This window comes from Vulpes lagopus, chromosome 2 (genome assembly GCF_018345385.1).
Source record: "Vulpes lagopus strain Blue_001 chromosome 2, ASM1834538v1, whole genome shotgun sequence".
Taxonomy (NCBI): Eukaryota; Metazoa; Chordata; class Mammalia; order Carnivora; family Canidae; genus Vulpes; species Vulpes lagopus.
The window spans coordinates 37,528,036-37,545,182 of NC_054825.1; the positions used below are offsets into that span (position 1 = coordinate 37,528,036).

Here is a 17,147-nt window from a genome sequence, read left to right on the forward strand (position 1 = left end):
CGTGCCAGATTGGAGTGGGCTGGAAGGGAGTGGGAAGTGAGGATGTGGAATGAGTAAGCAGAGAACACAGCTTCAAAGGCAGCCTACTTGCAGGGGGGAGGAGAGAAAGGGGAAAATAGCTGGTGGGGGAGATAGCAGAGAGCAGCAGTTTGTTGTTGTATTTAAACTGGAAGAAGCTTCATGAAAGTTGGCGTGCCTGGTGGCTCAGTCAGGTGAGTGTCAGACTCTTGATTTTGGCTCAGGTCATGATCTCAGGGTCCTGGGATGGAGCTCTGAGTAGGGCTCCAAGCTCAGCATGGAGTCTGCTGGAGATTCTCTCTCCTTCTCCCTCTGCCTCTCCCCCTACTCGCATTCTCTCTCTCTCTCTCTCTCTCCCCCCCCCCCACGAACAATAATCTTTAAAAGAAAATGTTTTTAAAGAAAATAATATCACCTTTGATGATATCACCTATCAACTTAAGACAGCAACACCTCACCTGTGAGGAAATGATACAAGAGCTGGCCGAATGGAATGAAGTCCCCCTGGGTGCCTAATGTCTTGCCCCCAGGGCTGGCTCCCTCTCTCAGAGGGCTCAGGGTGTATGACCCATGGGCAAAATGGGATGTTCTCCTCTAAAGAGTCAGGGAGACTCAGTGAGGCCCAGTGCCAAGCCTCTCCTTGAGCTGCTTCTTCCCCACTGCTCCCTGAATTCACCCTGCACAGCAGAAAACCCCACAGCCACTCAGAAGGGATATGGCAGGTTCTGAGCTCCCACCACCACCCACCACCCAGGGCAGCACAGGCCCTCAGCCTGTCCCCCCAGACCCAGCACAGGTGCTCGTGGTGGGGAGGTGGAGTGAGAGGCTCTTTTCTCCTGTGCTATGTCCACATCCCGGAACCACCGCATGGATCCTGAGGGGCTTCCTGGCAAATAAGTGAGGTGGGTAGAAACTTCCCCAGAGGATCACTGGGGGTTTCCCTGGACCATACTCAAAGGCACCTATGTGGTTCTTAGGAAATGCTTCTGCAGACCAGAGCATTCAGACACCTGAGGCCATCCTATGGCCCACCCTCTGGCAGGGTCAGCGGCAGACTGGAGGCATACCGCCACCCTCCTGGCAGGCATCTGTATGGATCCTAACACTCTCATACTGTTGGCCAGACACCTCTCACAACCTCTCTGAAGCCTGTCCCAGGAGGTGAATCCCCAAGGCCCCCCATTCCCCAGGATGAGCCCTGGTCTCTGTCCCTCCTACACTCTGAACAGGCCAGGACACAATGGGGCTTTCAGGCTTTCCCTCCCATGGTTCCTGCCACACCACTGCCAGGCTGACAATTTGCTGACCTTCCCAAACCCTGCTCTAGGGTTGTCAGTTTGGGACTGCCTGGCAACCCCAGTACAGGGGCATTCTGAACGGACCCAGAGCCGACTCTGTGCCAGCCAGGCATCCTTGTGTTCACTCTTTGACACATAAACACACACACCCACGGCCCCAGGCTCTGTGCTCAGAAAGAGGTGAGAAGAACATATACTCTGAAGAAAGAGCAGAGCATCCTCCCAGGCCCCTGCAGGTCAGGGGTCCCTGACGTGTGACCAGTAGGTGTCAGAGGCCCTCCCCTCATGGCCGTGGGCCTGGCAGCTTCCCTACCTGATGCCACTTCAGCAGCCCGTGATGACAGGCACCCCTCCCTTCTACTCTGCTCCCTCCTCAGATTCTGCCTGGAAGACAAGTTGCTAAGTAAACACTCATCCACAGGAGGGAGGTGGGCAAGCAAGGGCAAAGGAACTGAGAGGCAGCCTGGAGTGGGTGGGAGTTACAGGAGGAAGATTTCTGCTCAACGTTTGGAAGCTCTCAGAGAAAAACAGCCAGAGCAGACCAGGGCTGAAGCAGATGGCCTCAGGAGGAAAAGAGGGAGGGAGGAGGAGCCCCAGCAGGGGGCAGCAACAGTGCTAGGACCACCTGGACAGGGCCCCATCTGCATCACCAGCCCTCTCTGCCACCAGGGCCCTGGGACCTGCCCCCAGCAGGCCCTGTTGGGGAGGCCCAGAGCCCCTATTCTAGGGTAGGGTGATGCAGAGGTATGCACCCCACACTAGTCTATGCCAGCACCACCACTTGTGAGGACTCTGGCTGGATGCCCCAAGTCCTGTACCTTTACTTGGCCTATTTGACAAATTTGGCTTCTGTGAAACATGTGGCTTGAGGGTTTTGTGGTTAAAATCTAAAAATCAACCAAATCTATTCCAATACTGCCCATTCAGCCCATCATTTTGCAGCCAGGGAGGCAGGTGTACTCAGGGATTTCTCAGGCCATACCTGAGCATCTCCGCCCCCAGTTACTCTCCTTTGAAGGACCCAGGGGATGGACCAGTGGGTCTGTTCCTCAGCTGGTCAGCCTAAGGGGGCCACTTGCATTGGGATGCCCTCCCCATTCAGCCAGGCCCACCAGCCACTGGCCTCACTCAAGACAGCCCAGCACCAATGCCAGTGGCGCTGGCATTTCTCCCCCATCCTCTTCCTCTGCCTTCAGTTGCTAAGTTACACCAAAAAAACCCTCTGCTCTGTGTGAACTGTTCCATTTCCACAATTTGCCAGGTGGAAGAGAGCCATCAGGCTGGCAGTTCAAGGATGCCTCCCAGAGAAAAACAAACTTGCTGGCTGGCTTTCAGGCCCCCATGGCATACCTGGGGACAGCTACTTGTGCTCTTAAACCCAGGAGCCATATGCAAGAGTACACACCTGCCCTGGGAGTACACAGCCATATGCAAGAGTACACAGACCTCCTCTGGGAAGTCTCTACCAGTACTCATTCCCTTCTCAGGGGCAGGGCCTACAGGTTCTACTGCCACCCCCTACCTAGCCATGACCACCCCGAGTGCTGCTGGTCACTATGACCCATGTCTCTAACAACAAATAAAAGCTAGCAGGGCACAGAACTCATCCACATGTCCAGAGCCAACGTCTTCTACTTCCTTCCACTCTAGATTCCCTCCTCCTATTCTGGGCTGGGGTCCTGAGGTTCCAATGCAAAGTGTCCCTGGATGTTGGGGGAAATACCCCTAAAAGTCACTGAAACCATTTAGAGATGGGGAAGCTGAGTCCCTGGGAGGCCTGCAACCTGGCTGCAGTTCAGAAGTCAAGACCTGTGGCCTCCCAACTCCTTAGTTCCCTGCTCATAACGGGAGCTGCTGCTCTGCACCCTAGGCCTCCTACAGGGAGAGAAGCTAGGCTGAACTGGGCAAGACTGTGTCCAGAAGGAGGCGGAAGACCCCAGAGGGTCAGAGCAGACCACTGCTTCTTTGAGGTTCCCCTGAACGCCAACCTGACTCTATATGTCCTGGACTCCAAGGGCAGGTGGCCACCTGGGCCTTGCCTTTGCTCCAGAGGGTGGGAAAAGAATGACAGTAGTGGGGAGGGTGAACCAGATGGGGCTCACAGCTCCAAGCAGCCAATGAAGGAGGCTGGCCACCACCACATCTTAGCCCCCAGGTGGCTCCCAAGAGGCAGGCAGCCTCCCATAAACATCCCCCAGCTCCAGTGCTCAGAAGCCGCTAGGGATGCAGGGGGCAAGGGCCTGATGCCTGTCTCCCAGACATCAGGCGCCCCCTCCCTCCCTCACACACGCAGCCCAGAACCAACTGCACCTGCCCCAAGCCCTGCAAGGCCTGGGGCAAAGAGAGCACGGTCCTTGAAATGACCCTTGCCCAAGGTGCAGAGAGGGGTATCTGGTCGTCTCCCTTCAAATGCTGAGCTCACGCCCCAATTCCTCGCCAAACAGCAAGGGCGTGAGAAGCCACCGCGGGGCCCAGAATGCAGACAAGCAAATGGAAACTTCCAACTGCGCAGCCCCAAGCTCCTCGGATTTCCCAGCCCCTCCCCCACGCGAAGCCGGGGGCAGCGGACCTGCCAGCCGGTGCCCACGCCCGCCTGCCGAGTGCGCTCCCGCCACGCCCAGACAGACCGCCCGGGGCCCTGCAGGCGCTCGGGGACCGGGGTCCTGGCGCTGTCCAGCCCGGGGCGGAGTTCTCGGCAACTCCACGCGCGCCCCGCGGCCCGCGCCGGCAGCCGGTGCCCTCCCTGGCCCCGCGACAGTCGCGCCGGGCGGGACCCGCGGCCCGCGTGCGCCCCGCCCGCGCCGGAGACCGGGGAGGACAGCCCGCGGGAGAGGGAGGGACCGAGGGACTGAGGCTCGGCGCCCGCTGCCTACCTCGGTCCCGGCCGGCGAAGCTCCCGCGCAGCCCTCGCGCAGCAGTCGGGCCCCAAGCAGCGCGCTGCCCGCGCCGGCGGCGGCTCATGCTCGGCGCCGGGGCCCGCGGCACCCGCCCACCCGCAGCCGCCCCCGCGCTGCGCCAGCTGCGGGCAGAGCGGCTCCCTCCGCAGCCGGCGCCGGGGAGCGCGAGCGAGCGCGGGGCGGGCACGGAGCGGGCGCGGAGCGGGCACGGAGCGGGCGGGCGCGAGAGCGCGGGGCGAGGGTGCGGGGCGGGCGCAGGCCGGGGAGGGCGCGGGGCGGGCGCGTGGAGAGGGGAAGCGCGGCACGGGGTGGAAGGAGGTAAAGCGCGTGGGCGGGGCACCGGGCGCAGGACGGGACCTGGGGTGGGAGGCATAGACAGAGCGCAGGGAGACAGCGAGCCAGCCTCCATTTGCGAAAAGGTAGTCCCACAAACAACCCCCAAAGGTGATGTGACCACCGTGTTTGCGAAAGAACCTGTGGGGACTCCCTAGAGACGCCCAAATTTTGGCTTCTGGAACCGCTTCCGTAGACAACTCTTGGTCCCTTTGATTATTCCCCTTAACCATTACAACCATCTTGTGAAGTTGGTGTTGGTTTTGTTCCCATTGCAGATGAGTAAACTGATGGTAGGGAAGTGACATGACCCTGCAGGATCAGGCAGGCAGAGCAAGTGACATGACCCTGCAGGATCAGGATCAGGCAGGCGAAAACCACCCTGAGAGATTCTATAGTCCCCATTTCTCCAAAACCACTATGAGGAGGAAGGGGGATCCAGGTCTTCTGCCTCCCAGTGAAGCTTCTTGTTCTCTGAACAGGCATCCTCCCTCTCTGGTCACAACTTCAGGTGTCAGGAGTGACCTTTACAGTGGAACAGGTCTAGGGCCAGGAAGCTCACAGGATGAAGAGGTTTGGGTGGAAGGAAAGGGGAAGTAAATACTCCGTAGACCCCCCTTGGTGGGGCTGGGGACCTTTCACATTCACTCATTCAGTACATGTTTATTGAGTGCCTATAGTACGCTGGGTGTCATTCTGGGTACTGGGAAACAGGTGTGAATCTTCCTGTCTGGTTGAAGTTTCCATTCTTGTGGGAAGCAGGCAGTAAATAAAAAGCACAAGAAAATATTTTATAGGTCAGATGATGCAGATGCTCTGGAGAAAAGCATGGCAAAGACAGGGCATAGGGAGTCCAGTTTGTGGAATTCTTTTATTTTGGCAGGTCAGAGAAGTCTTTGCAGAAGGAATGACATCTGAGCCAAGACCTGACTGAAGCAAGTCACACTAAGTCCGAAGAATGAATATTTGAGGCAAAGGAAACAACCCCACGTGCACAGACCCAGATGTAAGAATATGCATTGAGTGTGTGCAAGCAAATAACGAGGAGACAGAGTGGCAAGTGTGGTAGAGAGTGAGATTCCAGGAAGTGCCAAAGTGACCAGATCAGGGAGAGCCTGATTGGCCATTGGCCCATTGTGGCTTTGACTCAATGCCAAGCTGGTGGAGGGTTTTGCAGAATTATGTTATGGTCTGGCTTTTCCTGACAAAAATATTTTGTTACGGAAAATTTCAAACATTTACAAAAGTAGGAGCTAAGAAAGTAGTAAGCCCACTGGCCCAACATCAACAGTCATCAATATGTGGCCAATTTTGTTTCATCAGTACCCCCACCCACCACTATATTTAAGCGAGCATTTGTTATTATTAAGTGAACATATATAACTTTTAAAGTATAATATACATAAGTGATAATACACAAATCATAAATTTGTGCTCTCAATTGGTTTTCAACGAGAATATTAATAACCATCTGCACCTTGATTTTCACGATGGGAAGGTTTTAAATTAGATTCATTTTCTTTAATAGATCTAGGGCCTTGCAGATTAGCTAATTCTTCCAAAGTCACTTTTGATAAATTGTCTTTTTGAAATATTTTTAATTTGGCTAGATTTTCAAATTTACTGACCAGTTGTTCATAACATCCTTATATTAGCCCTCAGATGTCTGCATAATATATAGTGGTGTCCCACGTTTCATTCTGATGTTGAGAATCTTTGTTTTCTCTTTCTTCTCTTGATCAGTCTTGCTAGAGTTTTGTCAATTTTATAATCTTTTTCAAAGAAAACTTTTGACTTTGTTTTATTTATTATACCTTCTAGTTCATTGCTGTCTACCCTTTGTTTTATTATGTCTGTATCTCTGCTTTGGGGAAGATATTTATTGTTTTGTTTTGTTTTGTTTTTCAGTTTCTTAAGTTGGAAGCTAGGCTCATTGATTTTCAAACTTCTTTTCTACTATATGCATTTAAAGCTATACATTTCAAGCACTGCTTTACTGTCTCACAAGTTTTCAGGGTTTTTTATTATCAGTTAGCTCAAGATATTCTTCAATTTCCATTTTGATTCTCTTTTGGTCCATGAATTATTTGGAAGGGTGTTGGTTAGTTTCCAAATACTAGGTGATTTTCTAGTTATCTTCCTATTATTGAGTTCCAGTTTAGTTATATAACAGGCAGAGGATGAACTCTGAATGACTTCAATTCTCTGAAATCTACTCATACATTTATGGCCCAGAATATGTTCTATTTTGGTAAATGTCCCATATGCCCTTGAAAGGAATGAATACTCTGCATATATCAGTTAGGTCAGGTCGGCTAATCAAGTCCAAATCTATATTGCTACTGAATGTAGTTCGTATTCTGTCAAGTTCTTGAGACAAACTGGAAACAACCCAAAAGTCCCTCAATGAGTGAAAGGATAAACAAATTGTAGCACATCCATACAATGGAATACCACTCAACAACATGAACGATTCTCAAGGGCATTATGCTAAGTGAAAGAAGCCAGACTCAAAAAGATTCAAACTGTATGATTCCATTTATATGACTTCTAGAAAAGGCAAAATTACACAGTGGAGAATAGATTGGTGTTCCCCAGGGGTTGGTGGGACTGAGGGGTAGGGAAGGATGACTCCAGCATAGGGAAAATGGTAGGGACCTGAAAGTGTATCTGTGTCTTGATTTGTGGTGGTGGTGGTCACATGACTATGCATTTGTCAAAACCTAAAGTAACTGTACTCTAAAGAGTGAATTTTACTATCTGTAAATTAAGAAATAATTTCATTTTTTAAAAGATTTTATTTATTTGTTTGTTTGTTTATTTATTTATTTTTGACTGAGAGAGAGAGCCTGCGCTCATGCACAAGCAGGGGGAGTGGCAGGCAGAGGGAGAGGGAGAAGCAGACTCTTTGTGGAGCAGGAAGCCCAATGCCAGGATCGATCCCACGACCCGGGATCATGACCTGAGCCGAAGGCAGAAGCTCAACCAACTGAGCCACCCAGGCGCCCCTAAAAACTTATTTTAATCTCCAATATAATTAGAGGTTTCTTGTGACCTTGTCATCTCTTTTTTGTTTAGGTATTTTTTTGGTTTTCCCCTCCTTTTTGTATCTATTATTATGAAGGTAATCAGGATGACTTATTACTGCCAATGAATATAGTATTGCCACTGTTGCTACAAAATGAGGAAGTCTATAGGGTGCACAGAGGAATTGGAGGGAGCAGTTAAAGGCTGTTCCAATAGTCAGATGATGAATGATGGTTGCTTAGAACAGGGTAGCCATGCTCATGAAGATAAGTGTTTGCAAATCGACGTGTGCTACAGATAAAGCCAAAAGTACTTGAATCAGAGAAAAAGAGAAAAGCCAACAGTCCTTTTGCCCCAAGCAGTCTTGCTGTCCATGCTCCAGAGCACATTCCAAGGCATGTCTGCATAGCTGGACACTGGTAGTACTTTGAAGGTTGTTTTATTTGCGCTGGCCTTAGGGTAGAGGGATTTCTGGAGGTTATGGGAACTAAAACAGCCACCCACTGTTCCTGTTGCACCCAGACACTGTCTTGCCTCAAATGTATTCCCCTTCAAGACCTCTCATCACAAAGATGGCACTGGCTTACAGCTTTTTACTTCTGTGGAGTGCAGGTCACTGACTGCGCTAGGTCCTCTAGATCTCTGATTATCCATCCAAACTAGTTTTTCCGAGGATTTCAGCGTTCTCCCTCCCAACTTCACTTGTCTTCCTTTTTAGCCTTGTTTCCGTAGAGCAGGTTTTCAGTTGTTCCCTTGCCAACACCCTGGATTTTCTTGATTCTTTTACCCTCATGTCTCTCACTTGATGAAACTCCAGTGACAGATAAATCCAACTCTGCCTTCTCCAGATGTCCCCTCAGGTATCTAAGTGCTGGTAGAGGCAATCACACAGCCCTGCTATCACTCTAAATTCACAATAAATTTGTCAATGGAACTGAGAACTCAACACTACTCAGTCATCCTCCTATAGATCTTTCTTTCTTTTTCTTTTAAAAGATTATTTATTGGATTGGGGGGAGAGAGAGAGAGAGGAAGAGCATGAGTGAGGAGAGAGAAAAATCTTCGAGTAGACTCTCTGCTTGAGCACAGAGCCTGATGTGGGGCTCGATCCCAGGGCCCTGAGATCGTGATCTGAGCCGAAATCAAGAGTCAGACACTTAATTGATTGAGCCACCCAAATGCACTTCTTTCCTTTTCTTAAATTGTGAAAATATGTGCTACACACAGAATAATGTATGAAATGTGTATGACAGTTTCAGGAATAATCACAACAAGAAAACCAGTGGAACCAGGACTTAGGTTTGGAAATAGGGCACTGCCAGTACAAGAGAAGCTCCCTTTGTGTCCTTCCCCAATTGCTTGCTCTTGTACGCTTTCCCCACCACCTCCCTCCCAGAGGTAATCATTATCCTGATATTTATGTCCCTGTCTATGTTTAAACTTTTATCCCTAGATATGTATGCCTGTTTTTGAACTTTTGTGAATAGAATCATACTCTGTATTTTTACAGTCACTTACCTGTATCATCAATATTATGTTTGTGAAATTCAGCACATTGATGAGTGTAGTTAATTAATATTGACTATTGTTTGGTATTCTGTTATACTTTTTTGGTCTACTACTAGTTGATGTTTGGGAAGCTAACATATTTTTTCTATTAGTCAGTCACTAAACAAATATTTATTGAGCACCTACCATGTGCCAGGCACTACTTTAGCTATTAGGTCAGAACAGTGATCAAAACAGGTAAAATTTCCTTCCCACATGGGTATCCTAGGGACATATAACTACAATTAATATTTTTAAAGAAGAAATTATAGGGTGCCTGGGTGGCTCAGTCAGTTAAGTGACTGCCTTCAGCTCAGGTCATGATCCCAGAGTCCTGGGATGGAGTCCCACATTGGGCTCCCTTCCTAGCAGGGAGTCTGCTTCTCCCTCTACCTCTCCCCACTGCTTGTTCCAATCTGTAGTAAGCAGAATAATGGCCAAAAAAGTCTATGTCCTAATCCCCCAAATTTGGGAATATGTGTCCTTTATTCTCATGAATAAATAAAATCTTTTTTAAAAATTTCACTTTCCTGATGATAAATGATATAAAACATCTTTTTCAGATATCTATTAGTCATTTCGGTTTAGTCTTTTAAAAAAAAGATTTTATTTATTTATTCATGAGAGACACAGAGAGAGAGAGAGGCAAAGACACAGGCAGAGAGAGAAGCAGGCTTCTCTCAGGAAGCCCGATGTGGGACTCGATCCCGGGACCCCAGGATCACGCCCTGGGCCAAAGGCAGATGCTCAACCGCTGAGCCTCCCAGGCGTCCCATGGGTTTATTCTTTTTTTATTTTTTAGAGACAGTCTGAGTAGCAGTGCGGGGCAGAGAGAGAACATCTTAAGCAGCTCCATGCCCAGTGCAGAGGCTTGATCTCCCAACCCCAAGATCATGACCTGAGCTGAAATCAATAGTTGGATGCTTAATCGACTGAGCCACCCAGACACCCCTGGGTTTAGTCTTTAGTAAAATTCCTATTCAAGGTTTTTGCTCAGTTTTCTATTGATTATTCTTTTTCTTATTGATTTAGAAGCTTTCTGTATATCCTAAGTGCCAGTGCAATAAGAGTTAAATATGTTACATTTTGGGAAACGTCCTGTTATTTGGAAATCTTCTCTCCATTTGTGGCTTATATGTTACTCCTTTGTCTTTTGATGGAAAGAATGTCTTAATTTGTGTACTAGAGTCCTATTTAGGCCCTCTTCCTTTATGGTTTGAGTTGTTCAACTACTTCTCTCAAATTCTCTAAACATTACCAATAATTTCAAGTCCTTCAGACCTTTCCCAAACCCCAAGCTTCTCTCTATTTCCCTCCTTGTCAGTGATGATTATCCCTCTTTTACCTCACAGGGAAATTCAAAACCATCATCAGGAATTGTCTCATGCATCCTCAAATTTACACATTTGTCTGCATCCCATTCTTCTTTCCTTCCTTTCCTGATGGAGAACACAACCCTTTTTCTCACAGGCACTTTCTTGTCCTCTGTTCTGGATGCCATCCCCCCCTACCTCCTCTTTAATACTGTGTATTCAAATATACTTTCCCCCATTTCTCTCTTAAGTGTCCTCTATATAAACATCTAACCCTCTTCATTTTCAAAAAACATATGAGACCTCCCATATGCCTCCTAGGTCTCACCCTGTCTTCTCTTCCCATTCAGAGCTAGGATGCTCAGCAAGATTGTCTCCCTCCAATCTGCCTGAATTTCTGTAATAAGAAATATATGTTTGGTCCTTGTCCCCAGTTCCTGACATAGAGCTCCTAAATGCCTTCAAATTTCCTGAGTGATAGAAGCACCTTTTGTTCTAATAAAATGTCTCTTGGCAAGTGCTAGATAGCTTCAGGCTGAGGCTGGTTACCAGAAAGACCAAACTGTGACTAGAAACCTGGAACTTTGAGTTCCAGAGTGGAACTTTGAGCACCACTCCCCAACCTCCAGAGGAAGTGAACAGGAACTTTGTAACATTGGATGCATATATTTAAAAAGAAGAAAGACCTAAAATCAATCATCTAAGATTTTCCCTTTGAAAACTAGGAAAAGAAGAGCAAATTAAATCCAAAGTAAACCAAAGAAGAGAAATAATAAAAATTAGAGCAGTAATCAATAGAGAAAATCAATGAAACCAAAAACTAGTTCTTTGAAAATATAAATAAAATGGATAAGCCTCTAGCCAGGGTAAGAAATTGAGAGGGCACAAATTACTAATATTAGAAATGAAAGAGGGACATCACTACAGACCCCATGGACATTAAAAGAATAATAGAGAAAGATGAACAACTCTATCTCTACAAATTTGATAACCTAGATGAAACAGACCAATTCTTTGAAAAACATAATCTGCCAAAATTCACACAAGGAGAAATACACAATCTGAATAGGTCCAAATCTATTAAAGAGACTGAATCAATAGTTTATAACCTTACAAAACACTAGGCCCAGATGGGCTTACTGATGGACTCTACCAAACATTCTAGAAAGAAACTATACCAATTCTCTACAATCTAATCTACAAAATGGAAGTAGAGGGACTACTTCTTAATTCATTCAGCATTACATTAAGACTAAAGCCAAAGACAATATAAGCAAAGATTCAACTATTAAAAAAATATATAATCTATATGTATCCTTAGCTGGGCCCAGGGAAACCATGATAGGTACAAAATTCAGAAGGCAGGAAATGTGTGAGAGGATCACTGATCATTTTCTGCATGAGAGCTCCTGCTCAGCCCCAAGTACATGGCCTTTTTACTAGATATGACCAAAATCTATCTCACGTTTGGATTATGTCTGCATATTAACCATTAGTAAAGCTGTATTTCTCTATTTTAAATAAATAGATGTAAATGGATCACCTTGCTTACCCAGCATTGGAAACCACTGCTATATTCAGAAAGTAATGTTTACCCAGGTAAACATTACCTGTGAGTAAGCCCATAATGTGGATTATTGTATTTAATCCTCACAGCTCTATGAAGTGGATCCTAAAATAACCCTCATTGATGGATGAAACTGAGGTTCCGAGATAACCAAGTAATTCTCCAAAGCCACTCAGATACTGAAGATTAAATAAAAATCCAGACATTTCTAACCCTGATCAGAACCATTCCTCTTAACCATATTTATTATGGCAACCATGGTTGGGGTGGTATCCTCATTCTTTGCTTAGTGTGGTAACACTTTTTATTGTACACATATCAAGCATAACTTTATACTCCATCTTTGCCATGACCAAAGGTTCTAGTCTTTTCTCATAAGGAGGGTGGAATCCAATTGTGCCCCCAGCTCTCCTTGCTGCCAGTTCCTGGATCTCCAAACAGAATGATCTTGGGGTTCTGCCAAGGGTCAGGTCAGCCCTCCTTTCTATTTGATCTTGTCCCATTTTTTTTCTGGAAGACTATCTTGAATATCTGAATTTCTGGTTTGGCAATGTCACACTTCAATTCTTATCATTGATCCATTCTTTTCCTATTTTTATATTCTGTTGATGGTCATTTCAATGGAAATTTGGAAACAAGTTAGACTTGTATATGAATGTAGCCATTTTATCTGAGAGTCTGTTGCATTAAATACAAAAACTAAAGATTTTTTTCCCTGCCTGTAGAGCATAATTATGGGCAGGTTTTCTGAACTGAGACATTCTATCTCATCTGAGCTAAGAACTCCTACCTTAAGCTATTCTACAGTAATTTACCTTTGCAAATTAGCAGGGCCAGGAGGAGTTGAAAGGTAAGGAAGTTGGAGGGAGAACTTCAAAATGCCCCCAGGCTGTACTTTTCTGTTCACCTCACCTGGACTCTCAGTTTACAAGGCTCTTTCTATGGTCATGGTTTTCAGTGTGACCTCTGTGGGTTCCCAAGGAGTGGGAAGAAGGTTGGGTATGAGACCTCAGAGCCCCCAATTCCAGCTTCATCCAAGCAACTTTATATATATGTATGCTAGAAACATAGCCTGAATCTTGATCAGGATACTATAAGTATGATTCAGCCAGGGGTATCCTTGAGGGAGGTACATGGGGACTTCTGAGGTTCAGTCCCCACCCTGAGGCAGGAAGTCCTATGGAGGAGCCAAAGGACTCTGCCCCAGGAGATGGTACCAAGTCCAGGCCCCTGAGTATCCAAGGCTGGGATTCAACTTGTCTCTTAAAGATGTCCAATTTTTTTAATTTCACAGAAGATTGGGGATTTTTTTTAAAAAATCACTGCATAGAAAGGAAAAGAGTACATCAAAGCAACACTTACTTGGGGCAATGGCCAGAACTGATGTCCTTCCACCTTGATGGAATGCTTATGCCTCTGGTAGGAGAGTGCCTCCATGGCAGCTGCTTCTGTTCCAGCCACCCCAGCCTATTGGCCACTGCCCTATAAGCAGCAGGGTGCGCATGCTGTGCTGCTCCCAAGGCCAAACAGGGCCTTAGCACCTGCTTCTGAAACAGGACAGCCAGGTGGTGTCAGGTTTCAGATACTGTGAAGGCTCAGGAACTTACAACTCTGGAGCCAAATCCAGCTTCATACAAAGACTGAAAGGCCCACTCTGCCTGAGGGGTCCTTGGCAGCTGGCCACCAGTAGCGGGTGTGATGTTGATCAGCACCAAGGACAGAGCCCCGGCCAGCGTCTAAGGGAATTTCTGGCCTTCTGGCTGTCAGGATAGAAGGGCCTCCTTAAGGATACTAGAAGGAGTCAGGGTAGGGGTGTGCCCAAGTACCCTGCAAATGCCACAGACAGCTAACATGCCCTTTCTTGAGTATCCAGCTGCACCTTTCTAAAGTATGAAAATCCCAAGAGTGGTAGGAATCACTGCAAGAGAGAGAAAGTCCCACTGAGATGACACTGCAAGTTCCCACATAGCTGCTGTGTTGGGTAGTAGCTCCATTTGAATTGAAACTCCCTGTTCCCAGAACAACTGAGTGGTACAACACTGTTCCTTCTCTGCTCCTGAGGGGTTACCTTCTGACCACTTCCTATATCACACATCCACTAATCTCTCTTCTCTTCTGATTGTCATAGCAGTCCTGTGGGATGGGTGCTGCTGCTGCTCCCATTTTAGACAAGAAACTGACTCTGAGAAACTAAGGCACAGCCAATGAGTGGTAAATCCAGGACTATAACCCAGATCTGCCTCGTACGAATGTCCCTGTTCTGTACTACATGGCTCCAAGGGCAGAAAATTCCTGGGGCAATGATTCTGGAGTAAATAATATACCACATCCGAGCTCCATAGCCTTCCTCCTCTGGGTGATCAAAGGCCATTTAAATTTTGGATTCAAACAACAAATGGAATTACTTGGTGCCGGGCTTATAGGGTCTCTGTTCCTGCAGCAGAATCTGGCAGGAAGACCAATATTAATGCCCAAATAATCATGCACTGTCAACTTCCCAGACTCTGTTATTCACCTGTTCAACGAGACAATCATGTCTTTCTGATAGCACTGCCCAAGGGAAGAATTCCACTAAAAGGTGTCTGGCCCAACATACACTCAATAAATATGACCTCCTTCTTGGCTGCATATTGGGAACTTGTGAATTGAGCCTTTTCTTTCTGGACACTGAGTCACTAGCAGGTCTCCAGCTGAGGGCCGTGAAGGTGGAACATCATGGTGGCATTACAATGGACCTACTATCCTGGAGGTGGAGTGAAATTTTTCCTATAGCCACTCTCTGGTCATTTCCATTTCCTTCACTCTTATGCTGCTGAAGGTCAGTTTGTGAGCCTTCCTGGCCATGTAATTCTCTTCTTTGGAAGCCCAAGGTGCCTCTCAATAAGGAATCACTAGAAGCCCACAAAGCATGGAGTTTGAAGGTAAGGGCTGGTATCCCAAACTGAGAGGCAAAAGAGGACAGTAGGGATACCTGCACTAGAGAGAGAGGACTGTGGCCTCAGAGGACTTGGAGGTAGCCATAGCTAATTCCCATCCCAGATCTGCCACTCACTGGCTATTTGAACTTGGGCAAGTCTCTTGTACCCTACAAGCAGCAGTTTCCATATTAGCCAAGTGGAGTAAACTGATGCCCCTTCTTCAGATAAAGTAGAGGGTAACATATGGAAGACACCAGGAGAGTGCCTAGCACATGGCAGTGAACAGAGGTTGACAATACATACACACACCTCCCAAAACATGCTTAACTAGACAAGCAGAGCAAGCTCTCCAAGACTGGATACTGCTTTTGAACAACAGAAACATTCATTTGAGAGTCATAATTCCTGGAGGCCAATAGAATTTCTCAGGAAGTACAGTTAGTCCCTTATCTCCCACACAGCACACTGAGCCTCCTTGGAAAAAAAGGTATGGTTGGTCTTTTTTTTTTTTTTTTAGATTTTATTTATTTTTCATTAATGAGAGACACAGAGAGAGAGGCAGAGACACAGGCAGAGAGAGCGAAGCAGGCTCCATGCAGGGAGCCCGACATGATCCGGGGTCTCCAGGATCACGCCCTGGGCTGAAGGCAGGCGCCAAACCACTGAACCACCCAGGCGTCCCGGTTGGTCTTAAAGAGGAAGGACATGGAGCCTCTTGGGCCACATTGCCTGCTTCTCCCATCTCCCAGGCTCCTGACCCAAATAGGCCAGGACAGCCTGGTGTGTGGATGCCCCCTTCCTATCTCCCCTTCCCTGCCCCTTTCTCTTCTAGAAAGGGGAGAGTCACATGAGAGAATTATGTTCCCACCAGTTGAGCACTTCTGTCTTTCTGGAGGTTGATGTGTTTATCAAAATCCAACTTCTATCTCTCCTCACAAATTAAATGACTCTTCTCATTTGGATCAAAAATCCTACTGAAAAAAAAAAAAGAAAAAAAATGAAAAAAAAAAAGGAACAAACAAACAAACAAAAAAAAATCCTACTGAAGATAAAGTTCCTATGTAGGTACACTGTTAACAATATTTGTTTTTAATCTAAACAGATTATAACTGACTAGAAAGTTTTCCCCATCATTCTGGTTTATCTGCTTTTAAATGTCAGCTTCAAAAAGTAGTCCATGGGTTCTGGGTTGGGAGGGCCCATCAGCTAAAGGTCTCCTGGAGAAGAGAGAAGGAGTGTGTGAAAGAGGAAACAAGACGGTTTTCAAAGGGTCAGGGCTGGATAATGTTGTTGTACCCTCAATGCATGGTGTCACACCCTGTGCACATGTTCATTAAATAAGTGAATGAGTAAATGAATTCATAGAAAAAACAGGCACAGTTTTTTGTGGGCAATGTGGGAAATGCAAGAAAGGATTCCTGTTCACTTAGCTAGGCAAGATGGCCGCTCTCTCAGATCCTGTTACGCCCACATTCTATGAGGGAAACAGGCAGCCATTATACACAGAGGGAGACTAAGCCCTGAGAGGTTGGGAAACCTGCTCCAAGCCAATGGCAGGGATGAAGCAGAATTCAGATCACTCAGGAACAGGCCCGTCCCCTTCATTGTGGGGCCTCTTACCTGGTCTTGAGTTATACATAGCCAGACCCCAGCCATTCTTCCAGGTTGCACCAGAGGCACTTCCTCTGATGACCACAGGATTAGAACCACAGCTGCTCCTAGAGGGAATGTCCCATAAACCCCTGCCCAGGGAATAAGGGATGGCACAGTAGGTGGTCTGGGTGGGCACCTTGGGCCTCATCACAGGACGGCAGTGTCTTTGCTGTGTGAGCTCACTGCATTGGGTCTCTGGTTCTGATTTTCACATCACTATATGCCCCCTAGCATGACCCAGCCCCACTTAATTAGGGGCAGTGGAGCAGCATCAGCCTTACATCCCGTGCTCTGGGGCCACGTCCCCATAAGGGGCTGGCATGGTGGAGTGAGTGGTGTTGAATCAACCTCTGCTGCCCTGTCTGCAGCATAGCCAATGGCTGGTAAAATAACACAGAAAACCAAAAATGAGGCTGCGAGAACAGAGAAGGAGACAGATGAAGGAAGAGAAGATTCCTTGAGAAAGAGTAGAAAAGGAATAGGAAAAAATAAAGAAGCAGAGATAACTATGGAAAAAGAAAGAGAAAAACTGAAGAATAAAACTGTGTGGGTGCACCTATGTATGCACATCCATG

At 47.0% G+C, this 17,147-nt stretch overlaps 1 protein-coding gene across 2 annotated transcripts in view; it reads right to left on the minus strand.

The window, feature by feature from the left end:
• RASGEF1A (RasGEF domain family member 1A) overlaps positions 1–17,147 on the minus strand; it is a 155,109-nt gene that overhangs the window by 81,677 nt on the left and 56,285 nt on the right. The window contains exon 1 of one of the 2 annotated variants that reach the window (XM_041745158.1): positions 4,190–4,233. The exons of the other annotated variant lie outside the window; for it this stretch is intronic. The gene's annotated coding sequence lies outside the window, so the exon portion shown is untranslated. Of the gene's footprint in view, positions 1–4,189; positions 4,234–17,147 lie in introns of those variants that run through there. 2 annotated transcript variants of the gene reach the window in all.